This window comes from Lutra lutra, chromosome 4, assembly GCF_902655055.1.
Source record: "Lutra lutra chromosome 4, mLutLut1.2, whole genome shotgun sequence".
In the NCBI taxonomy this organism is placed as follows: Eukaryota; Metazoa; Chordata; class Mammalia; order Carnivora; family Mustelidae; genus Lutra; species Lutra lutra.
The window spans coordinates 151,187,000-151,210,742 of record NC_062281.1 but is presented as its reverse complement, the minus strand read 5'-3'; the positions used below and the strand labels follow the sequence as shown (position 1 = coordinate 151,210,742).

The window sequence follows — 23,743 nt, the reverse complement described above, 5'->3', positions numbered from 1 at the left end:
AGTCAGCCTACAGACTTAATTCTTCATCTTGAAATCCTTGGGGACCAGGCATACATTTTCTCGAAGTGTGGAGAGGGACACAATCAATGACAAAGTAACATTCTTTTTCTAATAAGAGATGCTAGAGATGAAGAGTCCTTCCAAAGGTCTCGGAGCCCCTTCCCTCCCTCGCCCCCATATCAGGGATTACCTTCTAAAATTCTCAATAATTTACTTATTTAACAAATGTGCTATTTCTGTCTGCTCTCTGCTTCCACTACAGAATATCAGCTCCATGAAGGTAGCGGCCCCCATCTACAACAGGGGGTCCCAAGCAGCCGGGAACTGCTCACTCAGGTGTTGGTCCCAGAAGAATGTGGCTGCCCTGGGGAAGCTGTAAAGAAGGAAGAGAATAAGAAAGGCACCACCTTGGGGCGCCTGGGTGGCTCAGTGGATTAAGCCTCTGCTTTGGCTCAGGTCATGATCTCAGGGTACTGGGATCCAGCCCGGCATTGGGCTCTCTGCTCAGCGGGGAGCCTGCTTCCCCCTCTCTCTCTGCCTGCCTCTTTGCCTACTTGCGATCTTTCTCTCTCTATCAAATACATAAAATCTTAAAAAAAAAAAAAAAAAAAAAAAAAAGGAAAAGCCCGGATCACTGGCCAGCAGGAAGTGCCCGGTGAACATTTGCTGACTAGTGGATGAAGTGTGAGCCATGCCAGGTACCAGCAGGGTCACCTTGGACAAGCCATGCCCACCTCAGGAAACTGGAACTTCTTCACCAGCAAAACAGTAACATTATCACGGATGCTTATGCCAATTACATAACAAGTGAGCGTTAAAAATACTTTTCCGAACAGAAGCACGGTACAGAAATGTTATCATGGCCTTTAAGTATGGAATGGCGGGGACACCAATAGTCAACTCATTCATTAGCCATCTCTCGCCTATCTAGTTCGTGCACTGAGCAAATGGAAATCGAGGCACTGCCACTACCCTCAAGCAGGTTTACTGGTTGGGGGAGGAAGAGAGAAGGATTTGGGGGTGAGGGTTGGTTTTCAGCAGGTAAACAGAGGAAGGAACCATTAAAACAGATGGAATCCTGGAATGACTGTCAGAGAGGGGAGAAAAGGATGTCAACACACAGCTTCTATTTGTCAATATTCACGACCACTCTTGTCATGAGCATTATTATTCCCATTACACCAACCAGGAAACTGAGGCCCAGACAGATTAAAATGACCTACCCAAGGTCACACAGCTTTATGTGGAAGAACCACATCTGAAGCAAGCATATAGGGCTGGAATCACATCAGATACAATAATTAGACGAGGCAGTCCCAGAGAAGTTTTGTTTCTTGTCTAGAACTCTTACCAATCCTCTTACAGGTGATTAAGAACCTCTGGGCCCAGGGCCTGTGTTCCTGCCCCAGATGCTTCTCCCCAGAGCTGGCCGTGAGGATGAAAACTAAGCACCAAACCCACAGGTTTGCCCACATCAGCAGGCTGGCCACCAAGGAGGGCTGCTGTAGCTAATTAGCTGGCAAGTCCCCAAAGGAATTTTTCCTTTTTTTTTTTTTTTTTTTCAGTAGTCCCTGCTTTTAGTCACACACATCCTTTCAGCTCTGATCCAGAGCTCTTTGTAGGAAATTCATTTGCATCTCTAAGAGGCTCATTTGCATCTAGTCTAACCACAGGGGCAAGGCTTCCCCCATGGTAAGGTACTGAACCCATAATGTAAAATGGGATCAAGAGGACCCAGAGCCTCTTCCTCTGGCTGCAGTGGGCAGGAGCCCACCACCCTCACACCTCTGTTCCCAGCCAGAGTGTAAGAGGGAAGGTCCCTGAGACGGCCTGCTCTCCGATCCTAGAAATACAGGTACCACCTCCCAGGTGTCTCAACACCACAGACTTGAGCACGGTGCCCTTGTCCAGGCAGTAAGAATGTTGTGAGCTCCACGCATGTGCCAGTGTGAGGGCTTCTTTTACTTCAAGGAGATCACAGACTAGAGAGGGGCTCTCGCTGGCATCCATCTCTCAAGAGCATTGTGACCTGGGAAACGAGTAAACTAAGTCTAAGGTTCATCGTCTGTCGAGTGAGACATAACACCTTTTCTCCTCAAGTGCTGTGATGATTAAATGAAATGATTAATATGAAATGCTTTGTGCAATGCCTAGACTAGTAAGTGCTCATTAACAAGGACTGATCGTGGCAGGGACGGGAGGCGGTAATCATAGCAGAGGGCGTGGGGGCTGCTCCCAGGGGAAGCTGAGGACAGGGAAGGCACAGGAGCGATGGCAGCCACAGGAATGATGGTGGCCGTGGTGGGGGTGTTCTAGGAGAAGTAGGGATGGTGGGAGCAGCCACAGCAGGAGAAGGAAAAAAGATGCTAGACCTCACTGGTAAATATGAGAAACAGAGAGAAAAACTATCTCACAGACGAAATACCTGGAAAAGCTGTATTACTTTCAGGTTTGGAGAGAAAGGCAAAGGAATGGTGGGTGGACTGGAAGCCATTCGAGAAGAGCCGGCTTTTGTGTCAATGGTTTTTGTTACATTTTTTTTCTTTCTGAATCTTCACAAAGCTTTTCAGGAGAAGGAAGGGGACTCAGAGTGATTATTTACTCAAGGTCACAGCTGTGTGATGGTGGTGGGGTCTGTGTTCAAACTCAAGTGTGCCTCATTCCAATACCATGGTTGCTGCCCTATACCACCAGGCCAATTGTAGCTACCAGGAACACCAGCTCCCCGAGGGCACCAACCTGGCTAATCCCTGCCTGGGAGAAAACCCTCTTTCATACATTATAAAAGAGCTGGGGAGCATATCTTCTGTACATATCACACTGTGCTTAATATTTTACATTAGACCCATTGGTTCCTATGTCTCCCCTCTATACCCCCAAACAAACTATGAACTTTTTGAAGAAAAGAGTCTTTCCTCGGTACCACAGTACCTGTTCCCATCATAATGCCTAAACGACAACATACCTAATTCACCAAATATCTATTGTTCACCTACTAGGTGATGGGAGCTCTTCTGGACTCTTGGGACATTTCAATGATCAGAATAGACCCCAAAATTTCTGCCTACCTGGAACATGCCATCGATGGAAGACAAATAATAAACAAGAAGCATAAGAAATAAGTAAATTAAAAAGGATTATCGAATAAGGTAAGTGGATGAATGAATGAATAATAGGAGAGAGGATGGGTACCCAGACCTGCCTCTCTGATCCTTTCCAATGGGATCATGATATTTTCAGTCATAAACTTCACGCTGGCACCACAATTTCCATACACTTAAATGTGATTTTAGCTGATTTTACATCAGTCCTGTGGAGAAAGTAGTTATAGAATCATCTCACCTATTTTGTGGAGAGGGAGACTGAGGGTCAGAGATGCCAAGTGCCTTGAATAGGGTTCAATCTGGAGAGTGAGGACCCCAAAGCATGGAGCTCAGATCTTGAGAGCAGGTCTTACAACGGATCTACCTCCCGGCCCTGTCCCCACCTCCTCCCAGGCTCTTGCTCACCTGGCTGGATTTCCCGCTATCAAAGCTGAGGCCAAGTCCAGCTTTACTCTCAGGCATTTTCTCTGTGCTCCCCTGATGCAGTCTTAACGCGCTTTCTGATCACCTGCACTGTCTCTTCCTGGTGTACATCTGACTATGTCAAGGAACAGAACAACAGCTTACGTATGTGGGCTCAAACCTCATCAGCTCCCCCGACCACCCATGCAAGTAGGAATAGCTGAGACGATTGTTACTTATTTCATTTTGCAGATGAGGAAACAGACCCACACTTGGGGAGATGAGGAGACTGGCCAGAGTTCAGGTAGGTGCTGCGTGGCAGAGCCGTGATGGGATGCTACACCCTTCTCCCACCTTGCTGAGGGCTCCCTCCTCCCCTGAGCCCCACACCCAGCCTCCAGGCACAGTGGATTTGCTCCAAACATCTCATTCACTATCACCTCCCAATGGCTGCTCCCTTCCTGTGAGTCAGCGGCTGCCATCCCCGCTCCTCATCTTTATGCGGCTGAGATGTGCAGGATGTGTGTTCTTGTGTGGAAGCCTGTAAAATCTATTTATGGACCTAATTGTCAGTTTTCATGAATGACAGACATACAGTGCTTTGACTACCTGGCCTAATGCGTCTGTATCTGACATTTTAAATAGAACTCTCTCTCCCCCCTCCCTGTTCTTTTAGGAAGTAATTTGAGAGAGCAGGTATTTTTAAATTCGTATATCTTTAATTATATCTACACAACTGTCGGAGATTAGTGATTTCCTCAATCTGGCTCTCCTTAAGGGAGAATTTGGAACCTACGTGACACCCAAAAGGGCTCCAAAGGATATGCTGTCAGGAACAAAGACATTCGCAGGCAGGGCGCTTGGCTTTAGTCAAGTTCGAGTTCTCACTGCAGATTAATTTTGTGTGACGTTTCTATGAATTATGAAAAAGCAGCACTCATGTGGACGGCAAACGTAAATAGATGTAACCGTGTAAACCAATAAAAAAGCATGTGGCAGACGGAGAGCGGGCTGGGTGTGGAAATACGTCCCTGCCCCCAGAGAAATAAGGAACAATGGTTTCGGGCGGTATCCGTGTATTTTGACTCCAGAAGAAAATCTCAGCCTCCCATGTAAGCAAACTCAGTCTGGAAGCTTGAGGTCAGAGAGGACTTCAGGAAGAATTTCAGCCAGCTCTCCTGCTTGATCCAGGATTTCTCCTGTGATAAAACTCAGTTAGCAAAGATTTCCTAGATGCCTATGGGGTGCCAGGCATGAGGCAGGCCAGGGGCACACGCTAGGCACAAGGCAGGTCTCCTAGAAATCAAAGGGCTGCTCGCAATATTGGAGGAATAAGACATAAGCAAAGAAACACCTGCAGACCATGGGAGAAGAGCACTGAGGGATATCTGCCTGCTGCTCTCTGACACAAGGAGAGGCAGAAAACGGGGCACAAGTCCTCCTTTTAACTAGGTGTGTGATGCTGGGCAAGCTAATTTCTCTTTCTTTCCCAGTAAAATGGGATTAATACTGTTTTCCCCTTTGTGGGCATTAAATAAAAGCTGGCTTCTGGTTCCTACAGCTGTCTCACTTTCACTGCTTCCTTACGAGAACCCTACAGCTCCAGGACACTAACTTTCTCACCATTCTTCCAAAACACTATGATCTCTTATGCTTGAATACACGGAGCGTCTCAGGTGGTGCCTGCACGTCTTCCTCTTGTTTAATAAACTCCTTTCAACTCGTATGATCTAGCTTGCATGGTACCTCTTCTGTGAAGCTTCCTCTAGTCTCCTGGGCACATTTCTGGCTCTTCTAATCCCGGGCAAATATATCCACTGAGGTCCTGGTCACACTGGACTATAGTAGATTCCCCGTTTATCTTCATATCCAGTTCATGTCTCAAGAAATCTATCCATCCATCCATCTATCTATCTATCTATCTATCTAATTATATCCTCAGGGCCTGCTTAGTAACTGGCCCCTTACAGACAGATACTCTAATACATTGTTGTTCACAGGAATGAATAGTGAATGAAGGGGTAAATTTTCAAATAAACAATGAATAATACATGTCAATACCTTGTAAATGTTAATAAAATAAGCTTCTGCAGGCGTATAATTTCAATCACCCCCAAATCACACAAAGTAGACTTGTTCTAAAGTAAACTTAGGGTATGGGCACCAGCCCATGAGAGCTGTTGTCGGTGACATCACCATCAGCCCTTGAGATACTCGAATGGGCTAAATGGTAGCCCTGAAAAGATACTGCTGTATCCTTATCGGTGGATCCTGTGAGTATGGCCATATTTGCGGGGGGGGGGGGGGGGAGATCTTTGTAGACATAAATAAGTTAAGGATTTTGAGATAAGGAGATCATCCTGGATCATCTGGATGGGTCTGAAATCTAGTAACAAGCATCCTTACAAGAGACACACAGAAGAGAAGGCTATTTGAAGACAGAAAGACCCACACTCAGGGAGATGAGGAGACTAGCGGAGAGAGGCATGACCACAGACCAAAAGCACCAACTAGCAACCATGAGAAGCTGGAAGGGGCAAGACACAGATTCTCCTCTGGAGCTTTCACAGGGGGGAGCAGTCCTGCTGACCCACCTAAATTTTGGACTTTCAGAGAGAATGTGAGAACTGTGAGAGAGTGGATTTCTATTCTCTCTCCTTTTTTTTTTTTTTTTTAAAGATTTTATTTGTCAGAGACAGAAACAGAGAGCACAACCAGAGGGAACAGCAGGCTGAGAGAGAGAGAGAGAGAGAAAGAGACAGAATCGGAGTCCCCGCTGAGCAAGAAGCCCGACACAGGACTTGATCCCAGAACTCTGGGATCATGCCCTGAGCTGAAGGCAGATGTTACCACCTAAGCCACCCAGGCAACCTTCCGGTTTTGTTTTTGGTCACCAAGTTTGTGATAATGTGTTATAGTACCTCAGAAAACTAGTCCACGGAGGCACTCTAGTGTCTGCTATAAAAATGAGGACACTGGGGCGCCTGGGTGGCTCAGTGGGTTAAGCCTCTGCCTTGGGCTCACGTCATGATCTCAGGGTCCTGGGATCGAGCCCCGCATCGGGCTCTCTGCTCAGCAGGAAGCCTGCTTCCCCCTTCTCTCTCTGCCTGCCTCTCTGCCTACTTGTGATCTCTCTGTCAAATAAATAAATTAAAAATCTTAAAAAAAGGGGCGCCTGGGTGGCTCAGTGGGTTAAGCCGCTGCCTTCGGCTCAGGTCATGATCTCAGAGTCCTGGGATCGAGCCCCGCATCGGGCTCTCTGCTCGGCGGGGAGCCTGCTTCCTCCTCTCTCTCTGCCTGCCTCTCTGCCTGCTTGTGATCTCTCTGTCAAATAAATAAAATCTTAAAAAAAAAAAATCTTAAAAAAAAAAAAAGATGAGGACACCGAGGTTGAGAGCAGAGGGGGTTTTCTCCAAGGCACGTAGCTCTTCATCAGCAGAGATGAGATTCAGATCAGAATCTATCTTACTACAAAGTCTTTGTCAAGATTCTCCCATGAGTAGCCTCAGAGACGCCTCCCATGGTTCTTTAGCTCATGCTCCTGAAGCATACAGGTGCCAGGCCCTCCCTGCGGAGATGCCCACTGACTGATCACTGGGAGGGCAATGGCACCTGTGTTTCCTGACAACCACCCCCCGCCCAAGGGGTTGTGCTTCATGGTACAACTGAGAAATACAGCCCCGAAGGGTGGGGTTTTCACCCTCACAGGCCTGTAGGAATGCCTACTTGAAACACATATCCTGTAACACAGAAGGCAAAAATGAGAATGAACCAAACCCCAACTTGAAAGCCAAGGTCTCTTTCTTTTCCACGGGCACCCCACACTCTGCCATGCTGCTGTGACATAAGGGAGTGGTGGGGGTTGGGGAGACAATTAAATATATGGGTTGGTTCTGAACCAAAGCCATTCCAACTCCCCATAGGTTTTATTAAGTCATTTATAATTCCAAGAAGCTGAAGTAAATATTTAATATTTGATTCTTAATCTATAAATATTTACATGCAGAGATTTCCCCATGTTCAACAAGCCCACCAGAGGTTTTACACTTTTAGCAAGTGTGACTAATGAAACCTTCCAACTCCCCTCCCCAAAGCGAGCAGCATCTGGCCACTCCTTCAAGAGTTCTGAGGCAGGCAAATGACTGTGTGTACCAGGGGTGCAGCCAGGAGCGCTGAGAACTGTTAAGGGATTCAGCTTTCAACTTGTCTGGGGGAAAGAGAAGAAACGGGAACCAAGAAGGAGAGAGAGAAAGAGACACTGCAGGAGGGCAAAGGAGACAGACAGGACACAGGACACAACCTGCGCTGTTTCAATTAAGTACCTTCCGAAGGTTACTGGAATGTTCTCCGTTTGTTGACTTTATGGCTATTAACGCGTCAAACGGGCCTCCAAAATGAAACTATTAACAGAATTGCACTAGAAAATCCAAAAAATCCTCTTTGAATCTTTTTTTCGAAGTCCTAGGATTATTGGGATGATAGTGGTGGTCTCTTAATTCATCCTTCTGTTGAATTCTCTCTCTCTCTCTCTCTCTATATATATACACACATATATATATGTATGTATATATCTTTATTAAGTTTACTTACTTTATTAAGTGTGTGGCATCCTGCTAGGAGTTGAAAATTAAAAGGACAGCTTCCTTCCCTGACAGGGCCTTACTCTCTTCCTCAGTGACTTGGAATAACAGAGTTACCACTCATTAAACACCTACTATGCGCCAAGCCCTCTGTTAGCTTCTATACACACGTAACCTCTAAATCTAAAATCTCCCTTTCATAGGTGACTGAAGAGGCTCTGCAGGTTAAGAGGCTGGCCTGAAGTTCTAGTTCTCACATATTAGGGGAGCCAGTTTTCAAACAAAGGATCAGTCAAGGACCCATCAAACAAAGTGAACCCTTGCCAGCTATTCAAAGAGGGAATTTAGTGCAGGGAACCCTTACAATGGTGTTGGAAGAGCTGAAAAGCCAGGGGAAAAGGAAGTGATCCAAGGATTAGTGAGTGCAGGAAGCTGCCACCAGCCCTGGGAACAGACCCACAAAAGGAGGAGGCAGTGCCCAGAGCAGAGAGACGGGGCTGTGGAGAGGTGGCTGGAACGACGCAAGGTTGCCCTGGAGGGCTGCGGCCGTCAAGACAAGAGCCATCCTGCAGGACCTCATCCCCAGGATGTAGCGACTGCCAGAACCACAACCGGAAGGAGAGGGAGGAAGAGAAGGGCCCCCCACATCCCCCTTTGCCCAACTTTTCCCATCTCCCCCCAGTGCCCCCCACGGGCTGAGCCCTGCCTGAAGCCCAATGTCAGAAGAGCCATGGGGAGAATGGGATTGTAAGGTGCAGCTCCCTGGGTGACAGAGGACACTCTGCCGTGTCCGGCTGGAGAATGAATCTGACGGCAACAGGCACAGGACCAGACCTGACTGAACATTTTAGCCCTGCATCTTGCTGAGCGGATCTGCTGGAGGAAGCTACGGTCCAGTCTTGGAAGAGGCCGTCACTCACCCTGTGACTACAGGCAAGCCACCCAGGTCCTGTGGTTCTGTTCTGGAAGAGCACCCGGGAGTTGTTGTGGCAGTCCTGCCACCTCAGAGACCTCACTGGAGAGTCGTGCCGGATGACATGCAGGGTGACAGGGTGACGGGGCCCAGGTACACGTCTGCTTACCTTGAGCCGCAGGAACAGGCTTTCTTTCACTTCACAAAACAGTACCTCCACACTCACACCTGTCCTCCCTTCCTCTGGAATATTCCCTTCAACCTCTTACCAACCTCTTGCCTTTGCTCCAGCTGCCCTGCCTAGCTCTTTTCTTTCCAAGGATATTTCTTGGGGTCTGGGGCCCCAGGAGGATTTCACAGGAGGAAGTGACTGCTGGTGGGGGAGGGGAAGGTGAGGGATGGACTGCGGTTGCTCAGTAATCCTCCCTAAATCATGTATGGCAAGACGTTGCAGACAATCATTTCTTGTGACTGAGACAAGATCAAAGGATTAAGGGGGTTTGGGTAAAGAAGGGCTGGCGTTTGGTCATGAGAATTATAAAAGTCAGTCTGCTGAAAAGAACAGCTTGCTAGGTGAAAGTCTGATAATATAGCCTAGGATCCCTTTGAAAAGCCCGAGTTTTTTCAAGGTGAAAGGCAAAAGAAGACCAGAGCCCTGTGTGTCTGACCACGCAAATGACTGTCATGTCGGGGAGCTACAGAAGAGCCCCTCTCCAAACCTGTCCCCTTCCTCCTGTGCATGGCCCTGGGAGCTGGGTGGTCACTGCCTGAGCCCGTCAAGCCTTCTCGTGATGGGGCTGGCATCACCTCTCATCTATGGAGCTCTGAGCCCAGACCTGGCCGTGCTGTTCACAGTATCAAATTATTCCTCATACGAACCCGTACAGCACAGAGAAGCATTTTCATTGTATAAATGAGGGCACTGAGATGTGGGTATCCAGCACTTTATTTAAAGTTACTCCATCAATAATAAAAGAACAACTACTTACTATGTGCCAGACACCGGGCTAAGTAAGCACTTTACATGTAAGCCCAAAACCATGAGAAGCACTGGTCCTTCCAATAAGAGTGAAGGACCAGGGGTGGAGAGAGATGGAAGCAAACTGCCTGTGTTCATAGTGTACAGAAGTGCTAGCAATGGGATTCCAATCCAGGTCTCTCTCCCGCTAGAGCTCCTAATCACGACTCATCCTTTGTTCATTCATTCATGCAACAGGTATTACTTGGGCACTACCATGGACAGGCACTGGTAAGGGTGCCGGTCATGCCATCATGGGCACTACGGTGTGCTAGTGGAGTAGACACGCTGTGACACAGCCGTGTGCTGGGCGACTGTCCTTCCACCAACACTCACAGAGCTGCTTAGTGCCACGCACCACACTCGGCCCTATCACACAGCCCCTAAGTGGAAAGGCTGCTTTGGGATGTCACACAGGCGCTGTCTTCCCGATTCACACAAGGCCTTAGTCTCAGCCCCTCTGCATTATGGGGCAGAGTATGGGATGGGTGGGGATATGGGTATGGCCTCAAACGAGGCTTCTGAAGAGTGTGGCTCCAAAAATCTTGAGGTCAGCCACCCAAAAGTAAAGGACAAGTTGGAAAACACTAGAGTAAAAATGCCTTTGTCAGCCTTTCCCCAGAAAGGCCAAACCTGACACCATCCAGTTGGTGGGAGCAGCTGAAGAGACACAGGCTGGAGTGCTGAGTGAACAGGTGCCAACTCAGCTCATTAAGTCCCCAAAGTTTTCATCTTTCCCAGGCTAATTGGCATTAATACGTGGGGTGCCGGATGGCTGTTCCGTGAGGAGATGCAGCAGGCCCTTCAGGATTCAATACCTAAAGGAGATCAGGATCAAAGACATGGAGCATGACTGCACATGAAAGGCAGTCGCCGGAGCCCTGCTTCTGTCCCCATGGATGTTTACTGCACCTTGGGGGCGGGCGTGAGGGTGGGGCAGAGAGGACAACTGTTTTTCTGCAAAGCAGATGCTTCATGCTGTTACTGGGAAGTACTTCTTCTACAGTACAATTATTTGTCAGTTTCCCAGATGATACTTAGGTGTCCAAACTATTTACGGAGTACCTGCTGGACACTGGCAGTGCCTGCAAAGACCAAGTAGGTCCCGTCCCTACCTTCAGGATGCACCATCAGGTGTGAAGACAGATGTGGGGTTAAGGGAAGTAGAGCACAACAGAGGCCAGTGCCCAAAATCAGAACAGCCCAGGAGAGGAAGACATCCTGGAGGAAGTAACATCTAAGTTCAATCTTTTTGGTGGTTGTGTCTGTTCAGACCACGCCTCACTACTTTGCATAGCGATCCCCTCCCACTGCCCATAGCCTGGGCTCTCGGACCTCCGTCATAGGTCTCTAACTCTTGAACAGCCCACTGTCAGGTGGGATGAGCCTACAGATTTTCCCTGCCTGAGATCTGGAATGGGGACCCTGTGACTCAGTCTTCATTGAGATTTTGAATGCAGAAGCCAGTAAAGCTGGCCATGAGCACAGTGACCAAGGCAAGCCTGACTGCAGAGAGGGAGAAACAGGAAGCTAGTCTGGAAAAAGCAAAGTAGCTCTGGAGAGATGAGAGGAAGATATGTGAGTGCCTGCCTTTTCAGTGCTCGGCTCAAGGCACTCAGGGTGCCCAGCCTTCTAGATTGCTTCTTCATGAGTGGGGTCTGCTCCAAGCAACAAATTATTCTGGAGGAAGGCCAATGTGAAGACTGAGCAGGGAAGCATAAAGTAGCACGGAGTGTTTGAGGACCAATGAGTAACACTGAGTGCTAAGCTAGAAGGCACAAAAGGGGCAGATGCAGTGCCCCCACTCATCCCCCACCACCTATGGCACAGAGCTAGGCAGGGATGGACGCATGCACACGGGCTCATCCAGCCCACCTTTCACGAGACTTAAGGTCTCACAAACCAGTCATAATACACGGACTTTGGTTCTCCCATAGTCAGAAGGGCAGCAAGGTAGCACACGTATGTCTAACGCCATCTGGAGCCCTTATATAGATGACTACATCTGGTCTGCATTCTCACCCTTAGAGATAGGTCCCATCGCTCCCATTCTACAGGTAAGGAAATGAAGGCTTACAGGACTTGAAGTTCCCAAGGTAACTGCCACTGATAAATGGTAGAGCTATGATGGGTCAGTTTGGAATTCTGAAGACAGTGACACAATCACTATGCTATGCTCCAAAGAATATGGCCCTTACTGGTCGTTTTCATGGAATCTACTTAAATAAGACCCTAGGATGCTGGCCATCAGAAAGATGTTCCAGAAATGGCACTCTGGCCTTCCTGGCATTGGTGGGGGTGCAGGGGCATGAGGGAATGGACATTCCCCTTTTGCCTGTGACACAAAAAGAGGTGTGGGGAGATCACCAGGTACAAAGAGGGCTTCCTTCGCGGGCTACCAACCCAATAGCTGCTTTCAATCCCCTCTTTTCAGGCCTCGCAGGCTTCGAAAGAACAAAATGTTCTGAGGACTGCTGGACAAACTGGCCAGAGAATCCAGGGCCCCAATCTCAATCGGCACCTCCTTTTAACCAACATGTGTCCATATGGGGTAACATGGGGGGAGGAATCTGAACTGGTCATCGCACCACCTAACTGAAGAACTTAGAGGGGTGAATGATTTAGGTACCTTGACTATCAGTTTGGTGCGGGGTGGGGTGGGGGGGATGAGAACGCATCTGGTAGACTTCTAGCTGTAAAGAGGGGAAATAGCCCCAACTATTGCACTCAGAAATCCATTCCACGTCTACAACAAGACCATGTTTCCCACAGGCTGCTCCCAGCCAATGATGGAGCAAGCAGGGATACTCCAGTAGGCCTATTCCCAGGAGGCGGGGCCTCTTCTGATGCGTGACTCTGGCTCAAGGACTCCATAATGACCTTACTAAAGTCTGAGATGTTCCTTCTACCTTCCCTTCCTTCCTTCCTTCCTTCCATCCCTCCCTCCCTCCCTCCTTCCCTCTTTCACTCAGGAACCAAACCAGCATTTTGGTCTGATGGCTCCCCTAGCCTCCTCTGGCTCCTTCTCCATGTCTTCTCATAGGCAAGACAAAGTCCTTCAATCTCTCCCTATCATCACCTCCTCTGTCTGACTGGACCCCCAGCAGCCCTGATACCCCCCAGCTGCTGCTGACTTTGGAGCCCGGTGAACATAGGCTGAAAGGCAGACCTCCCGGCTCTGTGATAAGAGGAGACACAGGACACAACATGGATGCGGGGGTGGGGAGGGGGCGCATACTCAATATGGGCCTCCAGATGCAGACTTGACTCTGTTCATTTTCATCACTGAAGTTACTGGGTACTGCAGGCATTTTCTGAAATGCACCAACCTCTGCAGCAGTTGGCTTCAGAAGGATTTTAGAGATGATTTCCCCCATCGAGATGGATAATACTTCAGCTCTGAAATGGAAGATCATAATGCTTTGCCAATCTACTCTGATCCCAGGGAAAATGGACCGGTAGAAGAAGATGATTTCAAGGTTCACAGCCCCACCCCCACCCCTTCTAACCCAATCTGCTAAAAATTAAAACTCAGTAAAGCATGGTGTGATGACTTTTCAATCTGTCATTCTTACAAAATAGAGATATTAAGTAGGCCCCAAGTTTTCTCACTGAAGATAAAAATAGAAGCTAGCATGGTAGACAGGGTTCTGTCTCCATCAGAAGCTGGAGCTCCACCAGTCACTCAAGTTTTGGGCCCCGAGCAAGCCAGCTCCCATGCATTTCAGTCTTCTCTTTTAGAAATCAACATCTTATTACCTTAAGTGAGTAATGGCACCAGAAACCCACAGAACGGTGCCTGGTACATTGTAAGTGCTCAGTAAATATCAGCTATGACACCATTCCTAATAATAGTGTCATTATCATTGGTTTATCGTGCAAATTAATTGAGGTAACAATATTTGGCATTTTTCAGGCCTTTGGTGAATGTTTATTTTATTTGAAACTAAACCAGGTGCTTCAATACTTTTTTTAAAAAGTGACTAATGCAAGTTTCCTCTTTAAGAGGCAGGGGTGGGGGTAGGGAAGAGAACGAGTATCTAAAGAAGGTCTGGGATACGGTGTCTGTCTTCATTTCCTTTCAAGATCTTTATTGCATTTTTGTTGGACTGCAAGCAGTTCTGATCCTTCTGATGGATATGTGTGCTGTGCTCTCAAGAAGATAAAAAGAGAGAGAAAGAGAGGAGCATAAAACTATGTACACGCAAGCAGTGATGGATGCCAAGGACAGAAAATTTCCAGTAGACCTGGTCTATAAATTGTCATTTAAATTTGCAATTTAAAAACACTGACTTTTTGATTTAGCTGACTGTATATGAGAGACAAATACTGGAATCCTAATAAGCAATGTTTAAATGACATCTCCAGTCTCCCAGACAGAGAGGGCGGCAGTAGAATTCTAAGAAGAGAAAATAAATCTACCAAGAATAGGAAAGACGACCAGAACTAAATAGTTGCACTAATCACTTGATGACAGATACCAGGAAAATGTATTTTTGGCTGCTTAAAATTCGAATCCTTAACAGACGGAGGATAGGCGATCAGCTGAAAACCCCTACAGTCGCTGTGAGGGGACAAGACTGAGCTCCGTCTTTACATTTCATCACATTAAAACAGATGGACCAAAAAATCAAGGCACCAGGACAACATGTTAAAGTTGATAAAGCTGAGGTTAAAAGATGTGAAATGCAAGCATCACTGGCATCCAGAGGCCTCCGTTGGCAAATCTGAATTTCAAGGCTCTCCTGGAGTGGCGGCCCCTGCTGGGGACACGCCCACAGAGGGGACCCCACTCCCAAGGTCTCCTTTTCTTCTTGCTGCAGGGAAACAAGTGAGCATCATCCCTCAGCCACAAAATACTGAAGACGAACATTTGCATCAGTCCAAGGGTGAAGAGAGAAATGAATCCTCAACCACTGAGAGCAACTCTGTGTGCCACAGCTCAAGTGAGATCTGACAAATTTAGGAATGAACTACTGAAGAAACTGAACAATGACATAAAGGTCTGGAAGGAGAGCTTGTGAGCAAAAGCTCAGGGAAGTGAGATCGCCTCGCTTATTGTAAAGTGATAACTGCACAATTTATAATGACATGGGAACAGCTTAGATGGTAAGATTCAGTGGAAAAGTAATGCAGAATTAAATACCCAGTAGGATCAAAGTAGAATGCATGTGTTGGCATGTTTGTGCACACACACTCATGTGCTAAAATAAAATAAAGTAAATAAAAGATTGAAAGAAAATACGCCTGAATGAAGCCGGGGTATGACTTCAGAATCCCCCACACAGTGCTCGAAGCAGCCATTAAAATTGACCAGCATTGGCAAAAGACACAAAAATCTATTTGCAATCTATAACTTTGAGAGCAGGAGGAGAAGCCACAGTAATCATTACTTGAAAACATCAAAGGAAAACTAATGGAATATAAATTACTGATTCTAGGAAAATGCAGGCCAAAGGCCAAAGAATTACCTATCTAATATAGGCTACTCTATTGTTCTACAAATGCTTAATGAACACATACTATGTGCCTGGTCCTACATGTAATAGGACATGAATAAAATATGTGTACAACTTGAGAGGCCGTTTACTCTAGAAGTCAAGTCAGGGGGAGGCCGTGGCTAGCCCAGCAAGATTTCTGATCTGCTGATCTTCTTTTCACCAGAGGACAATGTAGGATTTATTTTTCACAACTAGGGATTTAAATCTAATGGGTAGACAGTGTCTATAATAATTGAAGACATTTCACAAAGCACCCATTGAACTGAAAAAAGTAATAAATCTGCACTCCAAGAATCTTTATTTAAATGGCACAACCTCTGGGAAGCCCTTGGGTGGTTGCTTATCTCTGCTCTGGGATTTCAACTTACTGTAATGAACTCTAATTGCTTCTTAGTTGTCTGTCTTTGGGGAGAGATCTCAAGTTCCCTAAGCCCAGGACTTGTTTATAATCTTTTGCGGCCAACACTCTGCCTGGTTTTGGAAAACACTCAAACACTCAAGAATGGAATGAAGGAAAGAAGGAGGGAAAGAGGGAAGGAGGAAAGGCAGGAAGACTCGCATCTCTTCAACATCTACCCTGTACTAGGGCCCGCAGTACGCACTTCACATACACATTCGGTTGTTTCTATTATTCTGAACTCCAACCAGGAGCTTATTTACCGAAAACTACCGTGGTCTGCAAAGCGCACAGACTTTGAAATCAAACTGTTCAGGTTCAAATCTGCACTCTGCCGGTTTCTAGCCTTGGGTAGGCTGGTGAATCTCTATGACGCCAGGTTTCCACATAAGCGTGTGAAATGAGAAAATAAAGTAAGATTAAATATTTAAAATGCCTGTCTTCTCCTCCTTATGGAAATGGTTCTATTTCCTACAAACATGTATCGCATACCTCCTACTCTTGAATCATAGCTTTGGGCCTGACCAAAAGCTGCTGGGTACTTGGCTAAGATAGCAGGAACAAGTCCTGCAGAGGCTCGTGAAGCAAGGGCTAAAAGCGACCTTAGCGAGTTGCACATTTCCCACCTGCTATCAAGCATCACGCTACCTTTCATAAGTCCAACGTGATCCAGCACTCACGGCTATCCATCACAGCTTCAGCCCAACGTCCAATGTCTTTACCACATGCTTCCATATCGCTGTTAATAAGGGATACGGGGATGATCATTTTCCCAATGATAGGGGTCCTGATCCTTTTTAGGATCACATAATAAGAACATTTTTCATTGTTGGAGATAATTCCCCTTCCCGTGCACATTTGTCAAAGGCAGTTTCCAACAGTCCCGTACATCATCCTGAAATACATGATAAGATTCAGGTCTGCTATTCATCATCTGCTGGGCTCCTTCCAGGATAGAGAGTTCCTGCATGGCTTTTCCTGCCTCTGGTTTAACAATCGGAATGCAAGCTCTCCCTAGAGCGGTATCACCAGTCAGGGGAACCGAAAAAATCAAGTGATGACAGTCCCCCATCTGAGGGAAGTGAATCTACAATGATGATATATAAATTCTTTGTAAAAGTAAATTGCAAATCTTGCTGCCACGTACCAACAGGAAACAGACCCTCAGGAACTGAGCTTTTCACTGGGGTTTTATTTGACGGCCACTTCTGGGAAACAGTGAATATGGCAGAAAGAGCCTGGGCTTTGGATCATTGAGAGCGAAGTTTAAAAATTCATGTTCTTCCATTTACACGATGGGTGACCTTGGACATATTCTGAACTTAGTTCATGTTTCCTCTTCTGTAAAATGGGAATTTTACCGACCTCATCAAATCCTGTATTCTCACCATTCTCTCTGCTTGCACTGAGTAGTCATGTAATTAATGTCATTTCCCATCTTGCACAGTGACAACTCTTTGATAAATTCTCATCCCAGCTCTGAGAGGATATAACGATGCCCAAGACAACAGTCCCTGCCATCACGTCTCTACTTACAACACAATCTAGTAAGGAAGAGAGGTATTTAAGTGCATTTTGGGTTGATGGAAGAAAGACAGAAAAGCTTTCTCTGGATGAAAAACTTTGTCAAAACCCGACATGCTGAAAATCATGGGGGAATGAAGGCTTCAGGGGGAAGAGAATGCTGAGAAAGAGCTTCATGGACGTGCTCTCTGAGCTGGGTCTCAGAGGATGAGGTGGGCCTTGGCAGTGAGCTGAGATTCGGGCGATTTTTTTTCCCCAGGGAGAAGAGAATGAACTGGAGAAAACTCACACGTGTGCAGGAAGGGCCAAGCAAGTCAATGTGTTCAGAAGGTCCACGTGCACATAAGGCACATGTAATGCCTGCTGAATGCATGAGTGAGGTAAAACTACAGGTCTGTTCAGAGCATAAGGTCAGGAGTCATGGCACGAACTCTGTCCTGCCTCCTTAATTTCCATTTCCTTGTCTGTAAACTTGGGGTTTTAAAAAGAGGAGCTCCCTCAAGGTCTTGTTCAGGAGAAAATACATGTAAGCGTTCAAATGCAATGCCTGACACTTTCTAACTGCGGACAGACAGTAACTACCTTGCTCACCAGCACTGTCATGATTATTTCTGATGCAGGGAAGCCCACTGGGAGGTGAAATGGATTAATGGGACAACTCATCGATTTGGAGGCATTTGCAAAATTGGAGTGCTTGTTCCAAATTATGAGCTAGAATTGCATTCTGATGAATGCACACAAAGTCCCTCAAGTTCACCTAGTCTTTACCTTTTTGTATCTGGAAAACAGAATAACTGGCATTCTCCTTAGAAAAGGAAATGTTCCTACTCAATCACCAGGAACCCTTGTGTACAGCAACCTCCCACCTGCCAGAGAAGGGGAGTGAAGACCTAGAGCTTCCTCTGCCTTTCCAACTCCCCTCCTTACTGTATCACATATTCTGCCCTCCTTCTTTCCTCTCGGTATGGCCATGGCAACCTAAGAGTGTTTCTGCTGGACTCTGCCGGATGATGTCTTTCAGTGTAAGCCTTACACAGTATTTGGTAAGAAGACACACCGTTCAGTAGGGAGTAGCTTAGTCTAGTGTGAAGCATGTAGACAGGACCTGGGATCAGAGAGATCTAGCCGCAAATGGGTTCCTTTACCTCCTCGTTGCATGGACTTCAGGCAAGCCATTCATCCGTCTGAGCCTCAGTCGCCTCTCCTCTAACATAGGGACACTTGTCCAAAGGTTGTTTTCAAGCTTAAATGAAACAACATTTCACCCACAGCAAACCTCTCCTCTGTCTTTTATTTCCATGTACTCTCTTGATGGGTTGTGAGGAATTGCTCAGTCTTACAACATACGCACTCTGACCAACCCAGAGGCTTTGTGGCAATAGGAGGGGGTTGCTGAAATCCCAGCACACCTTGGAACATCGTCTGCTCACTCAGCAAACCGCGCGGATAAGAAAACCCCACGCTCTGGGGCATATGCTGATTATCTGCAAAGATGAACACTCTCCAGTCCCATAAAGGCATGTGCTCTTACCTGACTCACGGGACTTGAAGGGATAATGTAAAGGGCTTTGTTCTTCCCAACATCAAAATTCAAGCCCAGCCACGGCCACGGGCAGCACACTGAGCTTAATGAAGCAGTGGGATGAACTAATATGGCAAATCGTATAGCTTTACTACCAATATGGCCCATATCACGCTAAATTACAGCACCAGACATGATTGGACACACATCACAAAAGGAGAAGTAGTTCACAGAGTGGTAGGAATTTTCAAGGCGACATAATAAGAATCTCAAGAGCCAGCATTTCGGGGAGATGCTTGTGTTTCGTCATTTTCTTTCTCCTTGTGCAGGTCATCCCCCCACCCCAGCCCCACCACGTGATCACCAATTCAACAAACACTGACTGAGTACTTACCATGTTCTGAGTGCTGTGCTAGGAACTCAGGGCTAACGGTAGAAACAGAAAAATAAGCCAAAACCGATAGGAGAACCATGGCAAGTGTGGTGATTTGAGTACATGCAGGGTGCTAGGGAACTCCTCACAAATCCAGCTGAAGGAGGCTTATCTCTGTCATAAATTCATTCGTTCACCTGCTTATTCATTTGCCCACATTGCTGCATACCTACATCTTTCAACACCGTGCTCCATACCTACATCTTTCAACACCGTGCTCAGTGGTAGAAGTGACGTGGTTATTAACAAGACAGGTGCGGTCCCTGCCATCACAGGACTCCCGGCCTAATGGGCGACACAGAGGAACAAAAAGACGACTAAAAATATATAACAGTGAGCAACATGAGACATCTGAGAGCACGCAAAAGAGTCATGACCTGCAGCCGGGGGTCAGGGGCGTGGACTGTAAGGGGACACCAAAACATTTCTGAGGACAGTAATACTGAACTTGAAACTAAAGGATAAGTGGAGTTAGCTCTGAAAAGAAATAAAGGAAAATGTATTCTTCGGAGAAGAAACAGAACTTGCCAAACCCTTAATAGGAACAATCATATGGTATAATTAGGGAAATGAAATTAATTCAGTTGTGCCACAGAATGGACTATCACTGCAGAACAGCATGGAGAGATGTGACCAGAGAGATAAGGAGGTATTGGACCAGGTGCGGCCTCTGGGACACCATGAGAAGCAGTGTAGATGTCACCCTGGGGGCACTCGGAGCTGCTCCCTGAAGGGTCTGAAGCAGAGGGGAGACGTGATCAGATCTCCAAGTGTCCAGAACAGCTTGGAGATGGAAAAGATTGAAAACCCGCAAACCCCTTAGGAGGGGTGTGAGAACAATCCAGATGGCAGATGAAGGCAGCCCAGACTGTCCTTGGGAGAGGAGCCATGAGGAGAGAGCATGGACAGCTTTGGAAGGCATTTAGGAGGTCACAGGGGCTCACAGTCAGCGATTAATCGAGAATCTTATGAAGCTCAAAACGTTAAGGATGGTGGCTCAGACAAATGGTTGTTGGGTCCTGACCAGGAGTTGGCCAAGTGAATAGACAGGTGGGAAAGAGGACCCAGGTAGAAGGAGCTGACACATAGGTGTCACAGAGGTGAGTTCTGGGAACTGAAGCTTGGTGTGGCTCAGGGTAAGAGAAGGCCAAGTGACAAAGACATGGGGACCAAAACTCAGATGGCTTGCTTGGGGTGTTATCCTCTTTGGTATGCTGCTGGGGTTATACAACACATTCAGGGAAGAAAGGGATGTGAAGGAGGTCTTGAAGAAAGCCTGACTTCTTATAAAGGAACCAGTTAAAGTGAAGCCCAGAACTAAGTCACCAATGAAACCTGAAATGAGTTTGTCTTCAGGGAATGGCCACAGTGAGTGATGTGTCCTGTAATAAATTCAAGACCATGTGCTCGCAGAGTACAGAATCCTCTCCCCACCACACATCATATGATCTGACAGCCAGTCCTACCATAAAGGACTGGACTTCTTGACCCAAAACAGTATTCCCTCCCTCCCAAGCCCTTCAGCCCCAGAGCTTTATGGATCAACCTCAGAGAAATTGATGTCATCATGTAATTAAATCCTGGATTTTGAATTTCCAAAGCCTGCAAATCACAGAGTCAGGAGAGAACAATTAGCACACCAAGATCCAAAACCCTGCCAAGGCAGAATGGTGCCATAAATCTGTGTGATGTGCCTCATTGGTTTCCATGCCTCCCCTGCCAAAAAAGAGTGTAGCCCCCCCTGTAATTCTGTCGGAACCACCAGCCTCCAGCATCAAGGCACAGGGCAAACCCAGAGCATGTTTTCAGGGAAGACCACACAGACGTTAATGTCTGGCAGACCCAGGGCTTTCCAGCTTATGTAGACAAACCACGTGACCCAGAGCAAGTCTCTTGATCTTTCTGAACGTTATTTTCTCATGTGTTCCATGGGGCGATGTAAGATTTGGGCTCCTTGGGGACAGTTTATCTAAAATGGTTTGCATGCAGGAAGCACAACACAAATGATGGCTATTAATAAACATTTATACCTTAACAACACGGTCTGTTCTCCTTTGTATTTCCTGTCTGCCTTGTCCATTATTATTGAAACAAGCATCCATTGGAAGATGAACCAGTTCCTTCTTCTCAGGGATACCCCCAGGTGCCTCTGGAGGAAAGGGCGCCTTCTACTATTCCCTGATGTCATACAGCACTAGGAGACGTGCTGCCTCTCGGGGCTGAGTGAGGAGCTGGGGTGCTGGAGGGAAAGGGAAAGTTCCTCATCCTGGGTCTATGTACAGAGAATTGTGTTGGGTGTTGTAGGTTTATTCACTCGTGTAATCCTCATGACAGCACTTCGAGATAGGTGCTCTTGTCCCTGTTTTATGGATGAAGAAGCTGAGCTTTAGAAAGTTAGAGTAGCTCACCTGAGACATGCAAGCAGACATCGTGTCAAGTCTTAAATCAAACTAAAGTTCATCTGCTTCTAAGGCATGACCTCTTCCAGGAGTCTTCAGTGTAAAGAAGAGGGAACAAACACACCAAGAGGGCAATCCCAAGAAGGTTAAGTTGTCTGCAGTCTAAGGAGCTGGAGGAACACCAGCCATGGGAGCCGTTCCTGGCCTCCAGCCCTGCCTCTGCCACTACCCAAAGGAGTGACCAGCGGCAAGTCCTTCTTTCGAGAAGCTCATCTGTGAGCAAGAGGCTCCAGCTAGCCTCCGAATGTAAATTCCTTAGAACCCTTTCTGTTTCTCCATTTCTAGAGAACTTACTCAGGTTTCTTTTAGAATATTGTCTTACGCGTGTTTATGAAGATGAAAACTCACTTGCTTTTAAGTCAGAAAAGCCGTGAAAAGAGTTTAAGAATTATTTTATTATGAGGAATGTGCCATATTTTAAGGAACAAATATGAGTGTGGGGTAAAAATAAAACATTAACTTTTGAGTAGTGATAGGATGAGAATGAATCAAAGCTGCAAAGCAGAGAACAGGTCTTTTCAAGGAGAGGATGAGACTATAAAAAATCAGAAGGGACTCCTGAGGTGGAAGGTCTTCAACTACATGAACTGCCTGCAGTCAGGGTCTCCTTTCCAGAAACTTCTCTCTCCCCACAGAACACTGACTGCCGGCAGGGCTCATACTGGGGCTGGATAAATCCTTGTGGACAAAAGACCTCATTCGTTCATTAATGCTTCCTCCAGGTTTCAGATTTGGTTGCCCAGATCTAATTTCCGCCTCCGTTTGGTGCCTGAGGAAACGGAAGCTGGAAAAGCGGAAGTGGCCCGAGGCAGGAGCCCTGGGCTAAGGTCTTGACAGATGGCAGACAGCCTCCCTGCAGGGCAAGAGCAGCAGGCAGAAGCAGGGAAACAGCAGCTCTGCAACCACAGGCGTCATAATAAGAATTTTTTTAATTAATTACCCCAGTCCCAAGGATCCAATCAGATGATGAATGTGATGGCACTGTACAAGCTCCTCAGGGGTAAGCCCTAGTTAATAGGATAGTTTCCAGGGCTAACTGACCAAGTGAAGGATGAGAACCCCTATGGCATTACTGAAACCATTCATTAACCAAAACTAACCAGAATTTTTAAGACATCTCCCAATAGGGACGCCTGGATGGTTAAAATCGGATAAGCAGCTGCCTTTGACTCAGGTCATGATCCTAGGGTCCTAGAATCGAGTCCCGCATTGGGATTCCTGCTCAGTGGAGAGACTGCTTCTCCCTCTGCCTGCCACTCCCCCTGCTTGTGCTCTCTCTCTCTCTCTCTCTCTCTCTGATTAATAAATAAATAAATAAAATTTTAAAATAAAAAGATTTTAAAAAAAAAAGAAGAAAAAAGAAACTTCCCAATAGTTCACACAGCTACTAAGGCACACAGCCAGGGTTAAAACTCAGCTTGCTGGGGCTCCAAAGTTAATGCGTGTGCCATATGGCCACCAACTTCTAGACCCATCAGGGCTCGGATGCTCGGGGCCGAATCTTTTAGGGAGCAAATAAGGTAGCATTTTGTTGTTATTATTCTTTTGCTAACTAATGATCCTTGGACATAACTCTAATACATGGAAAGTGAGTAAGTTTATTTGCAGGTGTTTCTAGAAGATCAGGAGACAGAGCTGAACTGTGATCTCAGAAGGAAAAGGGCAGCCACGCTGTGGCTCCCATGCTGGACCTTCACCCATGATGCCCCCCTGCCCCGCCCTTCTGGTAAGTATTATTTGCGTACGTGCACGCACACACACTCATTGAGGCAGGGCTCTAAGAGGCTAAATAACCCAGCTCTGGTTACACAGCAAGAGGGAAAAGAATTAGAATTCAAAACCAGGTCTGGCTCTGAAGTGAGTGCTCTTTCTACCACCCTCGGCTGCCAG

The 23,743-nt window shown here is 46.8% G+C and overlaps 1 protein-coding gene and 1 long non-coding RNA gene across 7 annotated transcripts in view; both read right to left on the bottom strand.

Moving 5' to 3' along the window:
- DAB1 (DAB adaptor protein 1) overlaps positions 1 to 23,743 on the bottom strand; it is a 407,123-nt gene that overhangs the window by 256,138 nt on the left and 127,242 nt on the right. The window lies entirely within an intron of this gene.
- Positions 9,945 to 19,568, bottom strand: LOC125098393 (uncharacterized). Its single transcript, XR_007126814.1, has 4 exons — positions 19,532 to 19,568; positions 16,564 to 16,654; positions 13,347 to 13,416; positions 9,945 to 10,835 (listed from the first exon to the last, which is right to left on the bottom strand). It is a non-coding gene; the product is annotated as an uncharacterized LOC125098393 (long non-coding RNA).